The sequence below is a fragment of the Phodopus roborovskii genome, unplaced genomic scaffold (assembly GCF_943737965.1).
Source record: "Phodopus roborovskii unplaced genomic scaffold, PHOROB, whole genome shotgun sequence".
In the NCBI taxonomy this organism is placed as follows: domain Eukaryota; kingdom Metazoa; phylum Chordata; class Mammalia; order Rodentia; family Cricetidae; genus Phodopus; species Phodopus roborovskii.
The window spans coordinates 32307809-32321149 of NW_026125295.1; positions in this window are offsets into that span (position 1 = coordinate 32307809).

Genomic DNA, 13341 nt, shown 5'->3' on the forward strand with positions numbered 1-13341 from the left:
CTTGGTTGGTGTTTTAAGCAAATCCTGTTGAATATCCATGATTTTAAAAACTTTCTGAGTTCGTATATAAATGTCTTGGCTCTGTATTATTATAATATATCAAGGTTAGTCACCAAATGCATAAATACTGAGCACAGCTGTAGAATTTAATAAAACCAAAAGTTTGAGCTAGCAAATGAAAAATTATATATTATTGGAAACTTGTGCCCAAAGTTGAGACCTGAAGGAAATATTTTAGCACGATCACAATATTACATTGCAATCGTTATTTAATTTATCTTCTCTGAAATGACTTAAGGGAAGTGCTTATAAAGCCCTATTTGCCTCAGCCAGGAAGTCAGGCAGTGGTCAGCAAGTGAATGAAGTCATGGAAGGCTGACAATGCCATCATTGTGAGAGTACCTTGGAGTATTGTCTCAAGGTGAGCAAGTGAGGACAGAGTGCTAGAAACTTCATTTCATCCGAGCAAATGTGTAGGCCCAGAAGAATAATATAAAACTAAACTTTTTGAATCTTGCTTTTTTCCCTCTTAATTGAAAAACATCAACATAAATATGAATGTACCTGAAAGGAAGGAATGTCTTCCAGTTATTTCCAAGATTTGGAAAAATAGTTTTTCATTTGAAAAATGTATCTTAAGCAAAGAACATAATTTTCTTCCTATCTCTGAGTAGATACTACATAACTTTTTATAAAAGCTGCATTTCATATACATGCGCATAATTTATAGATTGAGCATCCACTCTATTTGGAAGAGAAACTTCAAGAACCCTGAAGCAACCTGTGCCTTTCAATTGTCACTTTGAACTTTGGAACAAAGGGGAGACTGTAAAACCAGTTTATAAAAAGTATTATGAGATACCACAACTGGCATTTTTATGACCTTATTAAACTACATTCAAGTGGCATAAATTATATATAATGAAAGTGGAAAGGATCTCTGACCCGATTTTAATATTGAGTGCATGCTTATTAGTTTGAGATTTTTTTCCCCCTGAACAGAAACCTTTTTTCAAACTTTAGCAGTTGATATTATGTGGAAGTCATAAATGTCAGATTACATTAACTATTTTGGTCCATAGAACAGCAGAGCTATTAAGGTGGTAGAGAGTAATGAGGAGGTCTTCTTACAGAGCAAAGCCAAGGTGTTAATTTAGGCTTGAAACATTCCACCTCATTATAAAAGCCAAATTAATTTGCCATGTGTAGCAGCAGCAAAAACACAATATTCAAAATGTGAAAGACCTCCTTTTTGTAGAAGAGAGGTTAAAAAGGACTAGTGAAGGTTTTATTTCTAAAAAACAAGAACACTGGTCCCTATGAGGTTAATTATTATTGTGTCTTATGGAATATCTTGTTGGAAATGTCTATTCAAGAAGTTAAATTCATAGAATTATTTAAATGTGAAGGATAAAAAGAAGTTTGGGCAAGGAGACAGTCCCAAGGTTGAAAAGGTATAGATGTAAATAGAAATGTAAAACTGATTTACTTCCTTCAATTTTATAACTTGTTATACAGAATGAATTTGCATAGAACTGTGGACACTTTTAGCATCATTCACAAATCCTAACAAAGTCACTAATTTGGAGAGCTGTGGAATGAAGCATAGAGTATCCTAAATTTCAACTGTCCATGTATTAAAAGCCGGGATAAACAAGGACTATCTGAGAACATAAAGACATAAATGCATTACATCAGAATGTCTAAAATAATAAATTTCCAACGTTTAACAATCTGAGCAGCATAAAGCAGGGATAACAGTAATAGTGCTGAATCCAAAATCCAATAAATGAACAAAAGTGGCTCTAGTTTATCCTATCTCTACCTAGTGACAAAGGTAGTGGAGGCTACAGGATCGAGCATACAGAAAAGTCAAATGGGGGAACATTAAATGAATTGGTTGGCTCTGTGCAGACAGCTTGCCAGTAAGTCATTAATTATTAATAAAGACCCTACAGTGGCTCTTGGAATGTCCTGGGATCTCCCACCAGAAAGGCTTAGCTATGCAGGTCCAAAAATGGCATCCACAATGGATCAATCAATACCTCTGTGTTACCTCACTGTTTAAAAACTGTTTCTACACTTACTAACCAAATCATAATATAGCACTGTGGTTTCTACTTTTAAACCAAAACAATTTTGCACAAACATACAGCCTCATAAAACTAAAATGTTTCTGACCAAATAAAGAAACAATCGCGTAAAGAGGAAGTCTACAGAATGGAAGAGAATCTTTACCAGCTACACATCTGACAGAAGATTAACGTCCAGAATATAAAAGAATTTAAAACACAGAGTCACAAAACAATTTAAAACACAGAGTCATAAAAACAAACAACAAAAATGGAGGTGGATCTGGTAGGAAACATCTTAAAAAATGATCAGCTTCTGAACAACTTTGAGATTTTATTTTATTCCAATCTGAAGAGCAAATATCATCAAAACAACAAGTGCTTCAGAATGTTGGAGAAGAGGAACAATCTTCCATTGATGGTGTAGTTGCAAACTGGTCCATCCTCTCTGGAAATCAATGTGGAAAACTCTCAAAGAATGAAAATAAATCTTCCATCTTAGTCAGCTATACCATTCTTTGGCATATCCCAAAGGACATGACAACCTACTCCACACAAATACTCAGCTATGTTCATTGCTACTCTATTCACAACAGCTAGTAATTGAGAAAAAACCTAAAAGTCCTTCAAGTAACAAATGTATATAATGAAAGTGTACAAATACACAACAGATATTGTTCAGCTGAAAAGAAAATGAAATCATGAACTCTTCAAGTAAATGGATAAAACTAGAGAAGCTCATACTGAGTGAGGTAGCCCAGACCCAGGAAGGCAAATGTCACATGTTCTCTTTCATCTGCAGCTCCTAGCTCCAAATCTTCAGATAAGAGTTTATAAACTGGAGTAACTGCAGACAACAGGTAAATAAAAGGGAGTATGATGGAAGATGAGCGATAGAGAAAGAAACAGAAGGATATATTATGTGATTCAAAGGGAAAATGGGGGAGAGGCTTTACCTTGTGATGCACAAGGGAGATGAATACAGAAGAAATAGGGAGGATGGTAAAATTTCAGTAAATATGTCTGAAAAATACCATAAGAAATCATATTATCTATCATCTAAAATTACATATGATATACATATTTATATATACTATTTAAATAAAATTTCTCCATCTGGGCTTACAATGCCCCTCCCTCCAGAGCCATAGATTAACAAAAATCTCCAAAACCAAGCATGAGATATTCCCCTTTGAATTGTCAGTCATGGTTGTCCAGGAGACTACACAAACATTATAGACTATTGCTATTATCTTTGGTTGTCACTCAGAGGTGGAAAGTACGTCCCTGTTGCTGAAGATATCATTTATTTCAGACACAGGACCTAGAAGAACCTGAAAGCCACCTTTCTGAGAACTAGCTGTTATGGTATCAGAAGGTATCATGAAAGCTTCCAAAGGAAGAAAGCATCAAACAGTCCTACCCATCTATGATACCTGTGAATCACAATAATGACCAACATAATACAATAACCTTAGGAGTGTATAAGTGGCAGTCATAACTTGGCAATAACCAATAGCTCTTTAACTGAATGTAAGGGGTGCAACAAGATGGAAATTATGATTGGAATTGGGAAGCTAGTCAACTGTTCAGGGCTGGTGAAGTCATGATTTATGATAATTCTGAACCACATTCTAAATATTTATCCTCATACTCACAGATGAGTATAGACCTTACCAAAGAACTTCCCCTTACAACAGATGGAAACCATTACAGAAACTTGAAATGTAGAAAGCAAGTGACTATGCAGTACCCAGCCCCAGCTGAGAAATCTGCTATAAAATTGTTGCATCTATGACTCATGGATCATAGGGAAAGAAGGTCATTGAAAAAGTATAAAAGCCAGAGAAAAAGGAAGCTTTCTATGAGATAGCACCTCTTGGAAATATCAGAGAAACTTACAACCATGAAGTCTTGATGGGAGATGTCATTCTGTAAATATGTTTCTCATACTTGTTAATGAATAAAGCACTGTTGGCCAATAGGGAAGCAAGATAGGAGGGCTAGGAGACAAGGAGGAAAGAGGAAGTAGTAGGGAGGAGTCAGCATGGAGAGACCGAAAAGAACAGAGGTTTCGGCCCCACTCTCCGGTAAGATGAGACCATGTGGAAGTACTTAGATTTATAGAAATGGGTTAATACTTAAGACATCAATAAAGTCTCATCAAAATGTCTACTGAAGCAAGACCAAATAAAGGCAACACTAATAGGCATGTTAACATGGAAGGAAGAAATCTCTTGTGTGCTCAACCGTAGACAAAGTACTACAGACAATTAATCAATATTGAAAATGGGAAAAATAGTTTTCTTCAGGGAAGAAGCTCCAAATTTGTCATCCAATACCAAGTGGGTCATCCCAGATCTTATCTACATATAAGTAGCATTCTATAGACTAAGGTTGTATTTATATAGTGAAAAATATATGTGTGTTAAAACAACTAAAGAAATAGAGTTCATTCTAAGTAAAAGTAGAAATGTGAGTCCTCCATTGAATTGATTGCAAGGGAAAAAAAAAAGATGTTTTAATGTGTTTGAAGATTTTCAAGTGTTTTTTTTTTTTTTTGTAATGTTTTATTATCACTTTTGGTTGAAATGAGACAAGTGATTTTAATTGGTTTTTTTCTTATCCTTAAGAGAAAAAAATTAAAAATAGAAAACCTGGAGACCCCATGATTATATTCAGTAGACTGCTTTTTATGAGTATTGATGGTACAATATTAAATGGAGGGGCCTATGACCATCATGGAAGCTTTCCATGAGGTTGCCAATATTCCATTTAAAGTGCTGTGAGCACATTACTTCAAGACCAGATGAAAGCATTTGTGTCTTTCCATGGTGTCAGAATTTATGAGTAACAACAAATTCACAGGTTTCAATGACAGGAATTTGCTAGATAACACCATTTCCTTGATAACCCTAACCAAGGCAAATGCTGGTTCCTTTGTTCTAATCTTAACCATTGTTATCAATTCTCAGATCTAGCTATCCTGGGGTCCATAGGGTTGAGCCACCTAACCAGCTGGGGGCCTCTGGGAAGCTGTTGTTGCTTGTTGTTGCTGCATCACAGGTTGAAATGGAGCTGTAGAGTTTAGTGCAGTTGTAGAGGTAAAAGGTTAGGCACAGGCCTATTTGAACAGAGGATGAACACTGGGTACAGATGAGCAAACAAAAAGATCAATAAATATCTTCAAGTAAGCCATGTCAACAATGGAGATCAAGCCAAATAGAATACTCAGAACTGGGAATTTTCTGCCTGTTCATCTTTACACACACACACACACACACACACACACACACACACACACACACACACACTGAGTACTGAAGGTGAAGGATTTACTCCCTTTCCTTGGCCTACTGTGTCTGTAAGTTCTTGGGCTTTGTTTCTTTTTCATTATTTTATTATGTCCTAATGCCCTACAGCCCCAGTTCACCATGATAAATTTATGAGGTGGCTCTCTTTCTATTTATCAGTATGTGCCACATCAACAGTATTGGAGGATAGATGGTGTCATTCGTATGCCTATTCAAGTACAAACTAAAAATGGAGTCCAAAGTTTCTTATAAAATAGAGTCTCTCAGGGCAAAACATAGTCTGGGACAGGGGAGTCAAGTCACCATTTTAAAAGATATGGGGCAACTTAGGTCTGAGCACAGCCTGATTTCTACATAAACCCACTGATTATGCAGTCACAGAGCATGGAAAAGAGTCAAAACGAAATGGGAGGAGTGTAATGAGCAAGCATATGGAAGTAATGTAGTGATTGCATAAAGACATGACAGATAAAGGCCAGGGGCCCTGTGGACCCATTGAAGTGTCATATAAAGAGCAGAGGCCCTCAAACTCTTCTCATCTGTCAGTGAAATTCCCTGAAGAGCTAACTGTATGTTGTCAATGGAAACTGAACGTGTGATTCCAGAACATTCCATGAGCTTAGGGAAAGAAGGCTGCTGGTGCACAAACCTCTCATTGAGAAGTGTGGGTGTGCTAAGCAATCGAAAAGTTTCTAGACAGATCTTATTAGAAGCACTGGCTATAAAGTAAGGTCTAGGCAACATGTGAAGTATGGGTTTTGCTGGTCTTACTTTGTCAGTGGGAAAGGGGATGAACTCAGCAGATGTGTATATCTTGTAGGACATAGGTGTTGGAGGTGGGATGAAAATTCTAGTAGTTATACAGAAGTGAAAGAAGTTGTGGTCTAATGAGGGAGATGAATTTTATTGGCCTCTGTACTTCCTCACTACTGAGCTGGCTAAACTCAAGCTTGACCTGAACTTCCCTAGAAAAGTGGCATTGTAATAAAATGCAAAGCACTCAAGCAAGAAGTTGTGGTGGGATATGGCCCAGACGTCAAAGTGATCATTTGTTTCCTATTTAACTTTTTCTTCAAACTGATGTTATACAATTGAATTCTGGGGGGGGGGGGTTAGGTGGAAGATACATCAGGAAGAACTTACAAGCAAAAGCATATTGTCCATTTTGTTTTAAAGTGTGACTTGTGGCAAATTTGTATTCTGCACACTAGAAAAAGAAAATATAAAACACTCCCTATCCCCAGTGAAAACCTACCAGAATCCCCTCACCATCCAGTAGCTGCTCCTTTGAAGGCCATTTCCTGTGATCTGCCTGTGACTTGTTCACCAAACACCCAAGAGTATCACACAAAGATGCTTCAAAAGTCACTCAGGGAAAAAGTTTTTTCTTGACTGTTTCCAGAACTCTGTTTTTGTGTAGACTGAACTCAACCAAGATATTATGATATTTCTTGTAAACATATGGAAGTATGTTGTATCTGCTTAATAATTCGTACTAAACTGCCCTTTTTCAAGTCTGGCTCAGACACAAGATGAACAGCCTCTGTATGAATGGCCTTTGTCACAGAAAAGACATGTGCTGAACATATAATTAATTGTCCTGAATGTTTACAAAAATAAGAGAGAGAAAATTGTGAACTACAAAGTTAGCGATTGGTTCAAGATAGAGTAAGCCAATCACATAGATTTGTGTGTTAATCAAGTGATACAGTTGTCTACATGCAAAATGTTGTTTTCTTTTATGTTGTATTTCTTGTAGTCATTATTCAGTTACTCACAGAAACAGTAAATAGTCTTCCTAGAATGCTCCACACTTCTAGCCTGTAGCTAGAAGCAAAATGACTGTCTGGTATTCACCCACTCACTCATCACTCCATTGTTAAAAGTGAGCCTCTTACCTTTGGATCTTAGCACATAGTCTTATAGAATCCCTTCATCCATACAATTCTTGAGCATGTATTTGCCTAGGGTCCCTTAGACACCACTGTAGCTGTTTGTTGTCAGCCATCAAGCAAAGTAAAGATCTCTGCCAACATGGAGCTACTTCCCTTTGGAGAAGAATAAACAATGACTATAACATCAAATTGTAAATCTTCCAGTCTGCCTGAATATAAGAAGTGCTATAAAGAAGAAAATGTTGATCAGGAAAGAAGAAGGCTTGGAAGAGTAAGCACCAGATGAGGGCCAGGGTATGGGAATTTGTGGTTTGTGATTTCAAGGCTGGAGGACTTCACTGCAAAGGCAGGATTTGGGCAGACACAAGCAGGGTGTTTGTGTTGGAGCTGTTTGAAGAGTGAATATTGCAGGCTGAGGGAGAACCCAGGCCAAAGACCTGAGGGAGCATGCCTGTTGCATCACTGGAAGGGTAGAATCCAGATGCCCACCATATAAACAAAGATATATTGGTCAGGCATGTCTAGAGGAACAAAACTCATAGAATGAATCTAGATATATAGAGAAGGGGGATTGATTAGAACACCTTACAGGCTGCCTTCCAGCTAGTCCATCAATAGCTGTCTACCAATAGAAGATACAAGAATCCAACAGTTGTTTAGTCCATGAAGCTGGATGTCTCAGCTGGTCTTCAGTATGTGCCAGAATATCAAAGAAGTAGGTTAAAATGCCAATAAAGAAACGGACTTGCCAGCAAGAGAAGAGTAAGGAGGCAAAGAGAGCAAGCTAACTTCTTCCATGTCCTTTATATATGCTCCCAGCAGAAAGTGTGGCCCACATTTTATGGATCTTCCCACCCCAAAAGATCCAGATTAAAAGTGGGTCTTAATACTTCAAATGATTAAGTAAGAAAAACCTCCTCACAGGTTGTATTCAGCCTCTTGGGTTCCAGTTAATTCTGGATGTAGTCAAGCATACAACCAAGGACAGTCATCACAGAATATTTGTAGGCTACACATTTTTCTCTTCAATTATTTCAGATATACATAGAATACATTTATTTTAGGAGAAATTCCCCCATTAAAATATGGAATTATTATGCTACTAAAATCTAAAATCTTTCTGCTGGACTTTTTTTGTACACGAGTTTTTAAATATATAGGGAAAAAAAGCAAAACAGACCTAACTAGAAATAGGGCATGTGATGTATTCTGTGGGTCTTCTCAGTAACTTGTTGGCTATGTGCATAAATACATGAGCCCTTCCTTACCATCCCACGATCAAGGTCTTTGGGTTTTACTTTCAAAGCAGGTCTCAACCCTCATGTTAATGTCAGCAGAAACAGTCATGCAAACAGGGAACCCAATGACTTTGTTAATTCACACATGTGGCTCTGGCCAGACCTTTTATCACCCACTAATGAGTTTGATATGCATAGTACTTCAACATAAGCTTACCAATGTTAGAACACAGTTCCACTTGCAGACCCATTCAGCTTTAGTGGGATTTCTTTGTGGCTAAATAAAGTAAAAAAAAAAAAAAAAAAAAAACAAGTATTCAATATATCCATAATTTTCTCATTGACTATCTTTGACCACTAGTTACAAATGCTCAGTGTTGATGCTAAAACATTTTATTTTATTTTATTTTATTGTGGGGAAAGTGTACTTGGCATAGTGTGTATGTAGGTCAGGGGACAATGTTCAGGAGTCAGTTCTCTACATCACATAAGTCCCAAAGGTCAAACTCCAGTCATCAGGCTTGGCAGAAAGTGAGCCATCCCACCAGTCCCCAAAACATATGTAAACCTTGAGACTCTGACAAAGCCAAGGGACAATAAAAATAAAACATTAAGATCTGCTTAATTTCAAAGTAAAATTTCTCAACTTTTAACATCTAGAATACTCGATGTTGGAGAGAAGGAACTTCACAAGAATATGATTTGAAGTAACTGCAAAACTTAAGGACAACAAGAGGATTCGTTCTTCTGTTTTCTTCCTGAATTAAAGGCTGTAGGAACTTTGGCCTTTCCTTTGATATCATAGTAGAGTAGATGCCTAAATCTTCAGGGAAAAGTGAATGCTAGGATCTGCCAGGCAGTTCCTTCTACTGTAGGATGGAAAGTAGAAAGACAGGGTTTGATGGTTTCCTTTGCACACCTGTATGGAAAGCAGCCTCACATGTTGGTGGCACACTCCGGACATCTGCTCCTTTCATTGGACAGGGCTGCAAATTGAAATTCCATCGTGATGTTATGAGAACCAGTTGAAGTAAGGAGACCGTCAGAAACCCTCTTTAAACTCACCCTTATCCAAACAGGAAACTGACCCTTGGCCCCTGGACGTAACAGTACACCAGTGGAAATTTCATTATCCCTGTTTCAGCTGAGCTAAGTGAAAATTAATTGTGTAATTATCTGGATGAGCGCATGTGTAAAATTTTACAATGTGCCGGTTAGATTAAGTAACGTGTTAGTGGCATGGTTTAGTGCAGAGTCAAAGTTGTCCTGTAAGAATGGAATAAAAAAAAAATTCAAGGAAGTTGGGAGGGGGGAAACATATGTCAAAGAACATGCCTGACATGAGAACTTAATGTTAGGCATTCCATAATCTGATGAAAATCGTATCCCCCAGACCATAAGTAAATCTGCTGATGGTAGGATGGGGGGGGGCGAGGGATATGCCTATCTGTGCATGTATATGTGTGTGGTGAGGTATACCTTTATATGAATACATGGGAGTCTTGTGTAAATGCCCTCCATGTGTTGCAATTAAATTGCTACTGAAGTGTTTGATTTGCTCACTAAGATGAATCTAAGTTAACAACTCCATTAGCAAGTCCAATTAGTAGACCATTGCCTTCTCAGGCACACTATACTCCCTGCTCCGTGGCAGGCTCTCCCCTCTAGACCTAATCCTTCACACGAGATGACAGCTGCATAATGGCTTCGGATCATTTCACTGGAGCTTGTAAGCGGTGTATGAAGAGATTTAACACCCATGGCTGGTGGTCAACTTGAAGACTTTCTTTCATAGAGATTTTAAGGGGCCTTTTTTTTCCTAAGATCGCGATCCCCTCCCCCTCCGCTGCACACACAGGAAGATGTTGCTTCATGAAAGCAATTTTCATTTCAAAGCCCCTGGAAAGTTTACTTAACAGGATTTCTGGAGGAAAAGTCCTATTTTGGGTAGATGCTTTTTGAAAGTGAGTGTAGTTTTCAAACAGCAGATGAGCAGCGTATGGAACCCTTTGCAGTTCATGCAGTCTATGCTCCCTCAGCAAATCCAGAGACTCGTTCGTGTTGCTTGCCAATAAAGAGCAGATCCCCTGCTTTTCTCCTTCTTTGTACTGCTTAGTCTCCTGAAGGCTGTGTTGATTGATGGTAGATAGCCTGCTGAGGGGTGGTTTTATTTTTTTCAAACCACAAACTTCAGAAATTAATCTTCCATTAGAAAAGAACAGCAACCAAACACACTCACACATACACACACACACATACACACACACATTCATGCACACACAGTAACATGCATGCACATGTTTGACTTTTTTAAAAAGCTTGACTTAATGACTTTTTAGCCAGGCAAGGCATCGTAAGCTCTTTGAGAACACTGAGGAAGAGTGTGCACTCACTAGAATAGTCTGCAGTGTGGAAACATGACTGAAGGCATGCACACATCAGCACAATTCCTCAACAGGGTCCACAGAGGATAATTACAAATTGAAGTGACAGCATTCAAAGGGTGAAGGGCAGCCTCAGGTCAGGGAACGTTAGCTTTCAAGTGAAAACTCACGAGACTGCGGTGTCAGGAAGGCCTGGAACCTTTTTCTGTAATGTATATTATTTGTAAAAATTGACGGCATTCCTCAGGGTATTCACACACACACACACACACATACACACACACACGCACACGCACGCACGCACGCAGTGTTCACTGTCCTTTCCCAGATCCCCGTTCCCCTCCTCCCAAAACTTCTTCCTTCCATCTCCACCTCTCAGCTTTGAATCTAGATTTCACAACTGTACTATTTGTTTTTTGGGTGATCTCTGGTTCCATTTTTTTTTTTTTTTTTTTTTTGGCAGATGGCATGATTTTATTTTTTTTGTAAGTGAATAATATTGTATTGTTTATATGTGCTACATTGCCTTTATCCATTCGTCAGCTTGGCTATTGGGAATTGTGCTGGAGAAGTTGCAGTGCACACATGTCACTGTGTTATGCTTAGAGTCCTCTGGCCATGCCAAGGTGGTTTAGCTGAAACACACAGTAGGTCTGTCTTCAGGTTTTTGAGGAACATCCATACCAATCTAACTGATCTAACCCATATTCCTAGCAACAGTGACAAGTGTTTATCCCAATTCCCTGTCCTTGCCAGCATTTGTTGTTTCATTTCCTTGAAGATAGCAAAACGTAGTTTTGGTTTGCATTTCCCTGATGAGCAAGGATGTTGTAAATAAGACAGCAATGTCCCCTTCAGTATCCATAGATCGAAATTGATTCTGGGAGGTGGCCCTAGGTACTCTGCCCAAGAACCTCCTGTCACCTGCTGCTAGTCTGACTACCCCAGCATGATACTCCTCCAAAGATTTTCACTGGCCTGCAGCATGCAGCACTTTTCCCAGAGAGGCCTCCTGACTTGCCTTCCAAGAACCAGCAGACAGCACACGCTGCCAAGGAACATCCATCTACATGATAAGTTTTATCCTGTGTGTGTATGTATAATGTCTGAATATGAATACATAGTATACGCATTCATGTTTGTATGTTGGAGTACAGGCACACACAGTCATGCTGTGCGCATGCCATGGTGTGCATAGGGAGGCCAGAAAGCAAACTCCGGGTGTCTTTGTCCGCATCTTACTGAGACAGGTCTATTGCTTGCTTTTTCATATGCCGGGTTAGCCTATGAGCGAGCACTGATTCTCCTGGCCTCCACCTCCCACATCCCTGTGGGATGCACACCCAGCTCTACGTGGGCTCTGAGTATTAAAATTCAGGTCTTCATGCCTTCTCGACAGGCTCTATAGCCATTGAGTCATTTTCTCAGCCTGCCTTTTAAAAAGAGCATTTACAATTGTAAGTGCCCTATCTTTATTCACTGAAAATTTAAAATCAACACAAAATTAAGTCAGCGATTGTCTTTTATGTGATTATGCTTAAAACATATTAGTTTTATTCATCCAATTTAATAATATAAGAGTTTGGAATATAATTATTGGCAATGAATCAACTATGGTTATTAATTATATTTTACTGGTTATAACTAAGACCTTTTATTGTAGAAGAGCAGGGATGAGGCCGACTTTAAATCTACTCTCCTTTGGCTACTCTTCAAATTAGGAAATGAAGTCCTACAAAGAATCCCTACCTTTCTAGTTCTGCAATTTTAACTAAGCTGAGGGTTCCTGCACTCCTGGTGGATGAGAAATAACTATGTGGAATTTTTTTTGTTTGTTTGGTTGGTTGGTTGGTTGTTTTGAAAGTCAGTTTAACAAGAGGAGTGTATGGTACTTTAAACCATGGTCTGATTGTGAATCTGAGGTCTGTGCCTGGCTATTTGTGTGATGTCAGGTATATAATTTTTAAGTTCTCTGAATCCCAGAGTCTCTCATTTGCTTTGTAGTATCTATCCTTCAGGTAAGGAGGAATGAACATCAAGTTAAATAACCATGGAACTGATTAGTGTACAGAGAAGAACCAATATATCGCAAATGTTCAGGGAGCAAATTTTCAAAGTTAAGAAAGCATCAGATAAACTTATAGTCAAAGGCATATGAACAAAAGCTTTGAGAACATTGGGAGGAAATCTCCTTTCTAATAAGATTGGATAAACACACCCATATGTAGTGCACAGTTATTCTGTATGCAAGTGGTATTTTCATTTTGAATGTTCACATAACATTCAGGTAGCAACACCTGATAAACACTGGAGGAAGATGTCTGAGAGTGTGGATGGGTGAGTGAGCTCACAGTCTCACCCACGGATAGGAACAATAGGTGCTACCTGGATCGTTATTTGCTTTGTTTTGATTTCTTGCTTGTCCCTTATCGTCTTTG